Source organism: Theropithecus gelada, chromosome 15 (genome assembly GCF_003255815.1).
Source record: "Theropithecus gelada isolate Dixy chromosome 15, Tgel_1.0, whole genome shotgun sequence".
In the NCBI taxonomy this organism is placed as follows: Eukaryota; Metazoa; Chordata; class Mammalia; order Primates; family Cercopithecidae; genus Theropithecus; species Theropithecus gelada.
The window spans coordinates 99,372,793-99,386,329 of NC_037683.1; the positions used below are offsets into that span (position 1 = coordinate 99,372,793).

Genomic DNA, 13,537 nt, shown 5'->3' on the forward strand with positions numbered 1-13,537 from the left:
TCTGCATCAATGTTCATCAGGGATATTGGTCTAAAATTTTCTTTTTTTGTATCTAGGCCAGGTTTTGGTATCAGGATGATGCTGGCCTCATAAAATGAGTTAGGGAAGAGTCCTTCTTTTTCTATTGTTTGGAATAGTTTCAGAAGGAATGGTAGCTCCTCTTTGTATCTCTGGTAGAATTCAGCTCTGATTGTGTCTGGTCCTGGGTTTTTTTTGGTTGGTAGGCTATTAATTATTGCCTCAATTTCAGAACTTGATATTGGTCTATTCAGGGATTTGACTTCTTCCTGGTTTAGTCTTGGGAGGGTGGATGTGTCCAGGAATTTATCCATTTCTTCTAGATTTTCTAGTTTATTTGCATAGGGGTGTTTACAGTATTCCCTGATTTTTGTATTTCTGTGGGATCAGTGGTGATCTCCCCTTTGTCATTTTTTATAGTGTCTATTTCAGTCTTCTCTTTTTTCTTCGTTAGTTTGGCTAGCAGTCTATTTTGTTAATCTTTTCAAAAAGCCAGCTCCCGGATTCAGTTTTTTTTTTTTTTTTTTTTTTGAAGGGTTTTTCGTGTCTCTATCTCCTTCAGTTCTGCTCTTAGTTATTTCTTGTTTTCTGCTAACTTTTGAATTTGTTTGTTCTTGCTTCTCTAGTTATTTTAATTGGGATGTTAGGGTGTCAATTTTAGATCTTTCCCACTTTCTCCTGTGGGCATTTAGTGCTACAAATTTCCCTCTAAACACTGCTTTCACTGTGTCCCCAAGATTCTAGTACGTTGTGCCTTTGTTCTCACTGGTTTCAAAGAACTTATTTCTGCCTTCATTTCGTTATTTACCCATTAGTCATTCAGGAGCAGGTTGTTCAGTTTCCATGTAGTTGTGTGGTTTTGAGTGAATTTCTTAATCCTGAGTTCTAATTTGATTGCACTGTGGTCTGCGAGACTGTTTGCTATGATTTCCATTCTTTTGCATTTGCTGGGGATTGTTTTACTTCCAATTATGTAGTCAATTTTAGAATAAGTAAGATGTGGTGCTGAGAAGAATGTATACTCTGTTGATTTGGGGTGGAGAGTTTTGTAGATGTCTATTAGGTACGCTTGGTCGAGAGCTAAGTTCAAGTCCTGAATATCCTTGTTAATTTTCTGTCTCATTGATCTAATATTGACAGTGGGGTGTTAAATTCCCCCACTATTATTGTGCAAAAGTCTAAGTCTCTCTCTCTGTAGGTCTCTAAGAACTTGCTTAATGGGGCTGGGTGCAGTGGCTCACGCCTATAATCCCAGCACTTTGGGAGGCCGAGGCAGTCAGATCACGAGGTCAGGAGATAGAGACCATCCTGTCTAACATGGTGAAACCTCATCTCTGCTAAAAACACAAAAAATTAGCCAGGCATGGTGGCAGGCACCTGTAGTCCCAGCTACTCTGGAGGCTGAGGCAGGAGAATGGTGTGAACCCAGGAGGCGGAGCTTGCAGTGAGCTGAGATCGTGCCACTGCACTCCAGCCTGGGTGACAGAGTGAGACTCCATCTCAAAAAAAAAAAAAAAAAAAAAAAAAAAAAAAAAAAAAAACTTGCTTTATGAATCTGGGTGCTCCTGTATTGGGTGCTAGCTCTTCTTGTTGCACTGATCCTTTTACCATTATGTAATGCCCTTTTTTTAAAAAAAAATCTTTGTTTAAAGTCTGTTTTTTCAGAGACTAGGATTGCAACCCCTGGTTTTTTTTTATTTTGCTTTCCGTTTGCTTGGTAAATATTCTTCCAACCCTTTATTTTGAGCCTATGTGTGTCTCTGCATGTGAGATGGGTCTCCTGAATACAGCATACCGATGAGTCTTGACTTTTTATCCAATTCGTCAGTCTTTTAATTGGGGCATTTAGCCCATTTACATTTAAGGTTAATATTGTTATGTGTGAATTTGATCCTGTCATTATGATGCTAGCCAGTTATTTTGTCCATTAGTTGATGCAGTGTCTTCATAGTGTCGATGGTCTTACAATTTGGTATGCTTTTGCAGTGGCTAGTACTGGTTTTTCCTTTCCATATTTAGTGCTTCCTTTGGGAGCTCTTGTAAGGCAGGCCTGGTAGTGACAAAATCTCTCAGCATTTGCTTGTCTGTAAAGGATTTTACTTCTCCTTCGCCTATGAAGCTTAGTTTGGCTGCATTGAAATTCTGAGTTGAAAATTCTTTCTTTAAGAATGTTGAATATTGGCCCCCACTCTCTTCTGGTTTGTAGGGTTTCTGCAGAGAGATGTGCTGTTAGTCTGATGGGCTTCCCTTTGTGGGTAACCTGACCTTTTTCTCTGGCTGCCTTTAACATTTTTTCCTTCATTTCAACCTTGGTGAATCTGACAATTATGTGTCTTCAGATTGCTCTTCTCGAGGAGTATCTTTGTGGTGTTCTCTGTACTTCCTGAATTTGAATGTTGGTCTGTCTTGCTAGGTAGAGGAATTTCTCCTGGATAATATCCTGAAGAGTGTTTTCCAACTTCATTCTATTCTCCACGTCACTTTCAGGTACACCAGTCAAATGTAGGTTTGGTCTTTTCACACAGTCCCATATTTGTTGGAGGCTTTGTTCATTCCTTTTCATTCTTTTTTCTCTAATCTTGTCTTCACACTTTATTTCATTAAGTTGATCTTCAATCTCTGATATCGTTTCTTCCACTTGATCGATTTGGCTATTGATACCTGCGTATGCTTCACAAAGTTCTCGTGCTGTGTTTTTCAGTTCCATCAGGTCATTTGTGTTCTTCTCTAAACTGGTTATTCTAGTTAGCAATTCCTCTAAACTTTTTTCAAAGTTCTTAGCTTCTTTGCATTGGGTTAGAACATGCCCGTTTAGCTCAGAGGAGTTTGTTATTACCCACCTTCTGAAGCCTGCTTCTGTCAGTTCATCAAACTCATTCGTTATCCAGTTTTGCTCCCTTGCTGGTGAGGAGCCGTGATCCTTTGGAGGAGAAGAGGCATTCTGGTTTTTGGAATTTTCCACCTTTTTGTGCAGGTTTTTCCAAATCTTCATGGATGTATCTACCTTTGGTCTTTGATATTGGTGACCTTCGGATGGGGTTTCTGTGTGGATGTCCTTTTTGTTGATGCTTTTCCTTTCTGTTAGTTTTCCTTCCAACAGTCAGCCCCTCTGCTGCAGGTCTGCTGGAGTTTGCTGGAGGTCCACTCCAGACCCTATTTGCCTGGGTATCACCAGCGGAGACAACAGAACAGCAAAGATTGCTGCCTGTTCCTTCCTCTGGAAGCTTTGTTGCAGAGGGGCACCCACTAGATGACAGCTGGAGCTCTTCTGTATGAGGTGAGCTGTCAACCCCTGCTAGGAGGTGTCTCCCAGTCAGGAGGCACAGGGGTGAGGGACCCACCTGAAGAGGCAGTCTGTCCCTTAGCAGACCTCGACCGCTGTGCTGGGAGATCTGCTGCTCTCTTCAGAGCTGGCAGGCGGGAACATTTAAGTCTGCTGAAGCTGTGCCCACAGCTACCCCTTCCCCCAGGTGCTCTGCCCCAGGGAGATGGGAGTTTTATCTATAACACTGGGGCTGTTGCCTTTCTTTCAGAGATGCCTTGCCCAGAGAGGAGGAATCTAGAGAGGCAGTCTGGCCACAGTGGCTTTGCTGAGCTGTGGTGGGCTCCACCCAGTTCGAACTGGCAGCTTTCTTTACACTGTGAGGAGAAAATCACCTACTCCAGCCTCAGTAACAGCAGATGCCCACCCCCCGCACCCAGCTCGAGCATCCCAGGGCAACTTCAGACTGCTTTGGTGGCAGTGAGAATTTCAAGCCAGTGGATCTTAGCTTGCTGGGCTCCATGGGGGTGGGATCCAATGAGTTAGACCACTTGGCTCCCTGGCTTCAGGCCCCTTTCCAGGTAAGGGGATGGTTCTGTCTCACTGGCATTCCAGATGCCACTGGGGTATGGAGAAAAAAAAAAAAAACTCCTGCAGCTAGCTCAGTGTTTGCCCAAACGGCCGCCCACTTTTGTGCTTGAAATCCAGGGCCCTGGTGGTGTAGGCACCTGAGGGAATCTCCTGGTCTTCGGGTTGGGAAGATCGTGGGAAAAGCATAGTATCTGGGCCAGAGTGCACTGTCCCTCACGGCACAGTCCCTCACAGTTTCCCTTGGCTAGGGGAGGAGTTCCCCAAACCCTTGTGCTTACCAGATGAGGCGATGCTCCACACTGCTTCGGCTCACCCTCCGTGGGCTGCGCCCACCGTCTAACCAGTCCCAGTGCGATGAGCCAGGTACCTCAGTTGGAAATGCAGAAATCACCTGTCTTCTGTGTTGATCTCGCTGGGAGCTGCAGACCAGAGCTGTTCCTATTTGGTCATCTCGCCAGTCACTCTGTTGTTGTTTTAAATAACCTAATCTTGTCAACCTTTTATTACTTCTCGATTGTTGTTATATTTAGAAGGGCATTTCTTACTCTAAGTCTATAAACACACTTACCCACATTTTTTTCCAATGTAGTTTCATATTTACATTTAAATTGTTCGTCCATTTAAAATTCCTTTTTGATGTAAAGAGTAAGGAAATATAAATACTGCAGACATAAGGAAATACAAAGAATGCAGCTTTTCTCTTCCTGTAGTGACAAGCCAGTTCTGCCAGCAACCTTTACTGAATAATCTATTTTCACCTACTGCTTTGAACAACTATCTATTTATACCAAATTTTCTAATAATATACTTTTTTTTTTTTTTTTTTTTTTTTTTTAAGAGATGGAGTTTTGCTTTGTCGCCCAGGCTGGAGTGCAGTGGCACGATCATGGCTCACTGCAGCCTCAAACTCCCGGACCCAAGCAATCCTCACACCTCAGTCTCCGAGTAGCTGGGACCATACGCACACACCGCCGCACATGGCTTAACAAAATACTTTTAGATATGACCATTGCAAGGCCTTTTGTTAGTCTAGTAGATGTAAGTCAGTGGGTGGGGTATATTATAAGTTTGAAAGCAGAAAATAAACTCCATTCTCACTTCAAGGGAAGTGTACAGATAATCATGTAATATTCTCTTTCCCTTAGACAGCCAATAAAAAATTTATTGAGCAGCTACCATGAGTCAGGTGCTATATTCACATCAGGCAGCTCAGGGTGGTGTTAAGAGCACAGACTGGAATCCCACAGCCATGTCTGACCCTGGCTCTACCACTCAGGGGACATAGGACCTGCCTGTGCCTCACTGTCCTGCTCACAAGGGTTTTACGAGGATTCAGTGAGTTAAGTGAGAAGCGCTTAGAGCTACATTTGGCACATAGTAAGTGCTCAACAAATGTTGACAATTATTAGGGATGGAAAGTAGAATAACAAATCATTTCTGGATTCAATCTTTTTTCCATTTTGAGGAAACAGTGATGCATGTTTTCCTTCCATAACCATTCTACTTTATAGCAACCAGCCCTCTTCTTTCCTTCTCCTGACTCTGCCACCAACTAAAACAGCGGTACCTGCCATTACCTGGGGCTGACCTACAGATGCCACTCCTGCAGTGGACATCCCAGACCAGGACCATATTATGAAAAAGGTTTGAGGAAGCCAAACCTCAAATGGTCCTGGAAGTTGTACAATCCTGGAAGCCCCTCACTATCACCCAGTGCTTGGCTGGCACTGTCTCGTGCCAGCTGTCTAGACAGCACTCTTAGGAGAGCCCTGGGCTCCCAATGGGAGCAGGGCTGCCCCGGTAAGCAGTGACATGAGGAAGGGAGGTAACGCAATCAGCCTTCAGGCCTGCAAGGTGCTTCCTCACAGGCTTCCAGGAGTGCAGGAACCCTTGCTGCTGAAGGATGAGGGACAGATACTGGCGAGAAATGATCAAGATTGATGAAGGCTGAGGGCAGAACTCAGAGGCAGAGTTAATTTAATATTCATTTTCATTTAAGCTTCAGAATGTTTGTCTCATACTTGATTATAAGCTTCCAACATACTGAAAATGATTAACTTAAATCACCTAAACTCTGTGAGGCACCAGGCTTTCCCAAAATGAAAACAAGTGGTGTGTTTTTGCATTAAAAATCACTTGATAGGCTGGGTGCGTGCAGTGGCTCACGCCTGTAATCCCAGAACTTTGGGAGGCCAAGGCAGGCAGATCACCTGAGGTCAGGAATTTGAGGCCAGCCTGGCCAGCATATCAAAACCCTGTCTCTACTAAAAATACAATTAGCTAGGCATGGTGGTATGTGCCTGTAATCCCAGCTACTTGGAGGCTGATGCAGGAGAATCGCTTGAACTTGGGAGGCAAAGGTTGCTGTGAGTCGAGATTGTGCCACTGCGCTCCAGCCAGGGTGACAGAGCAAGACTCTGCCTCAAACAAAAGAAACCCCCCCACCCCCCCCACCCCCGCCAAATTATCTGGGTGTGGTGGCACACACCTGTAATCCCAGCTACTTGGGAGGCTAAGGCATGAGAATTGCTTGAACCCAGGAGACAGAGATCGCGTCACTGCACTCCAGCCTGAGCGACACAGTGAGATTTCTGTCTCAAAAAAAATAAAAATAAATAAATCACTCAATAAATCAGAAAAGAAAAAACTCCATATTCTTACCTACTGGTTTAATTAAGTTAAAATTTCAACCTATTGGTTAAAATTATTATTTACTTGTAAGACAAAATGTTTGTAATTTAACAAAGACTTCTAATCACTTTTTAAAAAAGAAACAAAAGGCATATGAAAATGTACAACATGCCAAATACACGAGCCCCTTGACCCTCCTAGTTAAATATCATGTTTAACATTTCCTTATTTTCATATAGGACTTTTAATCAGAAAAGCAAATATATAGGAGCGATCGGGTCAGATTAACATGTTTGACCAACGTCAACCAGTGCAGAAACTGGGCTTCTCCAAACACTGGTGGAGCCACACCTCTATTCCTTCTCAGAGGAATGGCCCCAGCGGCTCAGCAGGAAGTTCAGAAGTCACTGCAATGAGCAAACAGACCTGAGCACACCCCAGCGCAGCCTGGAGTCCGGGAAAGAATCAGTCACCAAGTTTTCTGATGGCTTGGAAATATTCCACCCTGTCCCAAGACTGTCTAAACCAGGGGTGAGCAAACTATGGCCCACAGGCCATATCCGGGCCTGGTTTTTTTTTGAAGTTGTACTGTACACAGCCATAAATACTGCCTATGGCTGCTCTCTGGCTACAAAGTAGAACTGAAATAGCTGAGACAGAGACCTACCCACAGACCAACTCTGCCCATAGGGTATCATGAGGATTAAACATTTACCATCTGACCATTTAGACAAAGTTTGTCAACTCTGCCTCTAACCCATTGGGATTAAATGACCAAGGTCACTGTGTTCTGCTTAAATTGCTTTAAAAACTTACTAGGAAATACACAGAATATCTTCCTCTCACTTCCCCAAAATGAACACTAGCTTTTCTCCAATGCTAGAAGCTGACAGTGTCTAAAGATGAAAACTTTTAAAATCAATGTATAGTGGTAGGTGGTAGAAACACCAAAAAGCAAGGGAGATGAGTGAAAATGAACTAGAGAACCAAATTCTTCCTGTTTTGAAATTTTCTGAAGAAAGGCCACCCACCGTCAAGAATATATCCTGGAGCCAGTATGGTGGCTCATGTCTGTATTCAGCACTTGGGGAGGCTGAGGCATGAGGATCACTTGAGCCCAGGAATTCGAGACCAGATTGGTCAATGTTATACAGGGAGACCCTGTCTCTACAAAAAAATATTTAGAAAAGAATACATCTTGGGCCAGGCATGGTGGCTCACGCCTGTAATCCCAGCACTTTGGGAGGCCAAGGCAGGCAGATCACCTGAGGTCGAGAGTTCGAGACAAGCCTGACCAACATGAAGAAACTCTGTCTCTACTAAAAATACAAAATTAGCCAGGCGTGGTAGTGCATGCCTGTAATCCCAGCTAGATGGGAGGCTGAGGCAGGAGAATCACTCGAACCTGGGAGGCCGAGGTTTCGGTGAGCTTAGATTGTGCCATTGCACTCCAGCCTGGGCAACAAAAGCAAAACTGTCTCAAAAAACAAAAAGAATACATCCTGGTAGAAGCTCAATTTTCCCTTGAGTTCAGGAGTCACAAACTGCAGCCCAAGGGCCCGATCCTGCCAGGCATCTATTTTTGTACGCTGCCCACAATTAAAAATAGTTGTTTTTTTTTTTTAACTGAGACGAGGGCAAGCTCTGTCACCCAGGCTGGAGTGCAGTGGCACAATTTCAGCTTACTGTAACCTTCTCCTCCTAGGTTCAAATGCCTCAACCTCCCAGGTAGCTGGGATTCGAATGCCTCAACCTCCCAGATAGCTGGGATTATAGGCACATGCCACCATGCCCAGCTAATTTTTGTATTTTCCTTTTTTTTTTTTTTTAAGTAGAGATGGGGTTTCACCATGTTGGCAAGGCTGGTCTCAAACTCCTGACTTCAAGTGATGTGCCCACCTCAGCCTCCCAAAGTGCTGGGATTACAGGCGTGAGCCACCGCGCCCGGCCAGTTTTTACATTTTCAATGGTTGAAGAAAGTTAAAATATTACTATTTCATGAGAGAGTGCTTCACAGGGCTGAGAAATTCTCCACATATTCCTGGCTGACTGGAAGATGATGCGAGCATGGGGAAGACCCAAAAGAGCCCAGCAGAGCTGAAAACCAAGAAGAAATGAGAACCAGCTGAAACTTGCAGTGTTCCCCAACCCCTACACAGACCTACTGTTAGAGGGATGGAGACTGACCCAGCAGGTGACTCCTGGTTCAGTGCTCCTTGGAGAATCTGGACACCATGAAGTGGTATTAGATGTCAGTTTAGCTACCCATTATTTTGAGTGCTTCCTTAGCGGAACTGTTGAGGCAGTATGGCTTAGGAAAAGAGCACTGATGGGGGTCAGGCCAAAGGGAGTTTTAATCCTAGCTCATTATTTGCACAAATTTTGGTGAGCTGTATAATCTGCCTCTCTGTATCTTATTCAATCCTTGTAAAAGTCCATTGAAGTAGGCTTACTACTGTCCCCATGTTCTAGGATGCAGTGATATGAGACTTTAAATCTGTAAAACCTTTTGTTGTTAGGATTAAAAACTACAGTGGCAATAAAGTACACACCACATGATAATAGCTCAACAGATTGCTTTTTTTTTTTTTTTTTTGGTTTGGAAATAAAAGGATATCTCATGAAACATGAAAATCACATGAAATTAAAACTTCAGTATCCATAAAGTTTTATTGGAACAGAACCATGCCCATTCATTTACATATTGCCTGTGGCTATTGGGCTATAAGAGCAGAGCTGAGAAGTTGTGACAGGGACCATAGGGTCTGCAACACCTAAAATAGTATCTGGTCCTTTTCAGAAACAGGTTGCTAACTCCTGCTGTAGTCCAATGGTTCTTAAAGGGTGGTCCCCATATTAGCAGCATCAGCATTACCTTGGAATGTGTCAGAAATGCAAATTTTGTGGCCCACCCCAGACTGACCAAATCAGAGGTCTGTTTATTTTACTAATAAATGCAAACACAGGAGAGCAAAAGACCTTGAGCGAAGCTCTGTACTGAGCCAGCCTTGCATGAGTTACCTCATGAAGTAGAAACCATGCTGATGTAATCAGATCTGACAAGACACAGGCCAAAATACTTAAAATTAAGAGAAAGTATTTAAAACAGGGTTTCTACCTCTAATGTTATTAACAACAAATCCAGCCCTATGTGTATATTGGGCCTTGAGATACAATATAACTGTAACAGCAAATACATTGTTTATAAATAAGCAATAAATGCACATAAAGGAGAGCGTTAAGAACTTTTTTTATTACTGAGAAACATCAAAAAAGTTGGGAAACGATAGCAAATTACAATATAAACAACTATAATCATATTATATAGTATTCATATATGTACTTTTTTCTGTCAGACACAAATCTTCAAAATCTTAGCAAGGGGAAGTCCTATTAATAAAGCGCTTAAGGGTTTTAAAGGAAAATAAGATCAAAATGTAAAAATCTGAAAAGGCATGGACTTTTTTTTTTTTTTTTTTTTTCCTGAAAGTGTGAGAAATACCTGTGTGAAAGAAAGGAATGACTCTCTCGAGATTTAAGAAACACTTTATAAGTTTGGAGACAAGTCTCTCTTTTAACGTCTCTTCATCAACAACTTGAAAAGTCCAGAAAAACACCACGATCTTTAAGAACAGTTTTTGGGGAGGAAGTGAAGTATCATTCGCCCTTTTCTAAGGTGAGAGCAAAAGCATAGTAGGACCATTCCTTCTGTTCCTTCTACTTTTTTACAAATGTTTTAAAAATTGTTTTACAAAAACAGAAATGCTTTTAAAAAATCCCAATTACGAATGTTGTTTCTCACATTAGACCACTGAAAAAGAAATGTATCTTTTTTCACTGGGCAACTTATTTTTTTTTTTTCTTTTAAGAAAAAACAAGTAATAATAATGCTGCAGAATTTAAACCAGAGGCAGGGATCACCGCTCCCCCGCCCCCAGTGGCCACCCCAGGTCCTTTGAGAAATGGGGCTGGACCTCAGGGACCACGCTGCCTTCAAGTTCCCTTGCAGCAACAGTACCCATCAACTGACATCTGTCTCCTCTCAGCACACCTGCCTAAAGTGATGCTCCACCCTTCCTACTGATCACACAGATGCATTTTCCCCAGGTTCTGCCCTCCGTACTTCCAATGCAGAAAGCCAGCTAGCACTTTCACAGGATAAGGGTAGCAGTTCCCTCCTTCTGGGGAAGGTGGCCATATATACAAACCCAGGTAGCCCCAGGCCTGCTATGGTCAGCTGTCCTAACTGTTGTTTCTGCCCAGGCCTCAACAACAGCAGCAGCGGGTGGAATGTAAATGCAAAATCTTTTCATTTCGGCCGGGCGCGGTGGCTCAAGCCTGTAATCCCAGCACTTTGGGAGGCCGAGACGGGTGGATCACGAGGTCAGGAGATCGAGACCATCCTGGCTAACACGGTGAAACCCCGTCTCTACTAAAAAAAATACAAAAAACTAGCCGGGCGAGGTGGCAGGCGCCTGTAGTCCCAGCTACTCGGGAGGCTGAGGCAGGAGAATGGCGTGAACCCGGGAGGCGGAGCTTGCAGTGAGCTGACATCCAGCCACTGCACTCCAGCCTGGGCGACAGAGCAAGACTCCGTCTCAAAAAAAAAAAAAAAAATCTTTTCATTTCCCATCAATAACTGAACCTAAACCAGCAATTAGGAAGCAGATGGTATCCTTGGCCCCTAATATCCAAGTCACCACAATTTCCTGGCCCCACCCTCAGCACTCCTTTCCTCTCATTTCTTTCATTTTCCTGTAAAACCAACTTAAAAAAAAAATGTGAAAATTGGATAACCTCTCCATAGGAGAACAAAATATATCTTAAAAGCTAACCTCTTTTCTTTAAACATCCTAATAATTCAATTTCTTTTTGTTCACTGACACCTTAAGAATTGAGTGGCCTAAAAACAGTAAGTCTTAGCGAGTTACTAGTTTCTATTTATAAAGAAAGTAAAAGTATTCTTTCCAATAGCATGAGCTTAGCTTCATCTTTTCTAGCACAACTGGAAGAAGCTAGGATGCCTTTGAAGACCCACAAAAACTAACAAGAGATTGTCCCATGCCCACCAAAATTCAGAATACTAAAACTGAGATTTGAGCCAACCTGATGGCCATGAGCTAAACAAAGCCACTCAAGCGCCGCTAAACACTTCATCAGGTTACTGCATATCTCACTAATCCAGTCCTAGAAATGTTCAATAATTTGCATAAGGTAGGGCCTAGGGACCCCAAATCAGACAAAGGAAACCTCAAAACCGTGAAAGTCACCCAAGTTTAGTTTTGCACATCTGGCTATGGGACATCTGAAATTGTCCAGCATCATCACGATATTTCAAATATAATAATTCTTAAATTTTGCTTAAAAAATTCATCAAAATTGTTATTCACATTTTGCTTCTCAAAAGCAAGTCATTAAAAATATTAAACAGGATATGATCTTTAAAGCACGGCAAAGTTGTGTGGATCCTCCACGCTGGCAAAGGTGGAAACACAGGTATGCGGGAAAACCTCGAGCATCCGCGAGAACCGGCTGCAGCCGCGCTCTGGCCGCGCGGCGGGAGGACCCGGCGCCAAGCTCCGGGGTCACTAGCCAGGAGGCCCCGCGACAACATGGACCCCAGGGCGGCCGAAGCGCGCCTGGGGTTGGAGGGGAGGAAGAGGAGGCGGGAGCCGAGAGGCTCGCGGCTCGCTCGGCCAGTCCTCCGCGCCTCGTGCAAATCACGCCGCAGAACTGGAACTAGTACGACTTTGGGGGTGCACGCTTTTGACTTTGGATGCCGACGCGCGTGACAAAGCTCAGAACAAAAAGGAAGGCCCCGCATCGCCTGAGACTGCAGGGCAGGGAATCCTCGCGAGGCCCCTCATCGCAGGGCCAGGGGGCCGCGCGCCCGGCCTTGGGGAGCGAGCCGAGGGGCCCGGGCGGCCACGGGCTGCTCGGTGCAGGAAGGTGCGGCGCCAGCCCCGAGAGCAGCCAGCGAAGGCTGGAGCCCCGGCGCAAGCGGCAGCGAGGGTCCGGGGACCGACGCGAGGTCTCGGGGCGCGGGGGCGCGGGGCACGGGGCCGGGGCAAAGGAGGGAGGAAGCTAGGGACCCCGGTTCGGAAGGCCTGGGGCTGCGCGCCGCCCACTCACCTCTTCCGCGGCTCCGGCCGCCACTCGGCGATGCGGGGCTCCGCTACGAGGCCACCCGGGCCGCTCTCCCGCCGCTGCCGGCCTCGCGCTCCGGCCGGCTCCGCGCGGTGCGCCCCGCGCCTCAGCGTCCAGCGCCGCCGCGTCCCCGGCCTCCGCAGCTGCGAGGCCCCGCCCCCGGGCAGCGCCGGCGGCTCGAAAGGAGAAGGCGGCGCCGCGAGCGCGGAGAGGCGAGGCCGGGGCTGCCGGGGCCGCGCGGACTCCCGCCTCCACGGTGCGCGCGCCCCGGCCAGCGGCCCCCACTCGGCAGGAGCAGGAACGTCAGCGTGCGCCCCTCCCCTGGACCACCCCAGCGCCCCTTCCGACGCGGGAGACGGCTCCTGAGCAGCGGCGCGGAGCGGGGAAGCGGCGGTGGGGAAAGGGTACCTGGGGGAAACCCCATCCCACGTTCCACGCCAAGGGAATGTTCCCGAACAGCCAACCACACCCAGCGCCACACTCACGTTACCTTCTTTATAAAGTCGTCTGGGTGAAAACTGCCCAGAGAAGGAAGCGAACGAAAAACAGGTTTTTAGGGGGTTTATACTCACAAAATTGTCTTTTTTCTCCCACTAGGTATTCTCTGTTGACCATCATCTTGCTTAGGTTGTCACCGCTCAGGCCTTAATGTTTGGTCTGTGACCCTTCCACTACTAGCAACCGAAAAAGTGAAGATTCCCGGACGCCTTCGGGTGTAATCTTCTAGCCTGGGCAGCTGCATTTAAAACAGCGCCTCAGGTGACGCTCAGGCGCACTGATGTTTGAGAAGCCCTGTGAGGCCGTACCTCCTGGAGAGAATGCCACAAAACTAATGACCTACAAGGAAACCGTGCTAGAAAATTCTTTTTTTTTTTTTTTTTTTTTTTT

General features: G+C 45.6%; 1 protein-coding gene across 2 annotated transcripts in view; it reads right to left on the bottom strand.

Moving 5' to 3' along the window:
- GOLM1 (golgi membrane protein 1) overlaps nucleotides 1-13,398 on the bottom strand; it is a 72,941-nt gene extending 59,543 nt beyond the window's left edge. The window contains exon 1 of one of the 2 annotated variants that reach the window (XM_025360244.1): nucleotides 13,222-13,398. The gene's annotated coding sequence lies outside the window, so the exon portion shown is untranslated. Of the gene's footprint in view, nucleotides 1-12,634; nucleotides 12,813-13,221 lie in introns of those variants that run through there. The other variant, XM_025360245.1, reaches the window with a different exon arrangement.
- Between the last annotated feature and the right edge of the window lie 139 nt (nucleotides 13,399-13,537).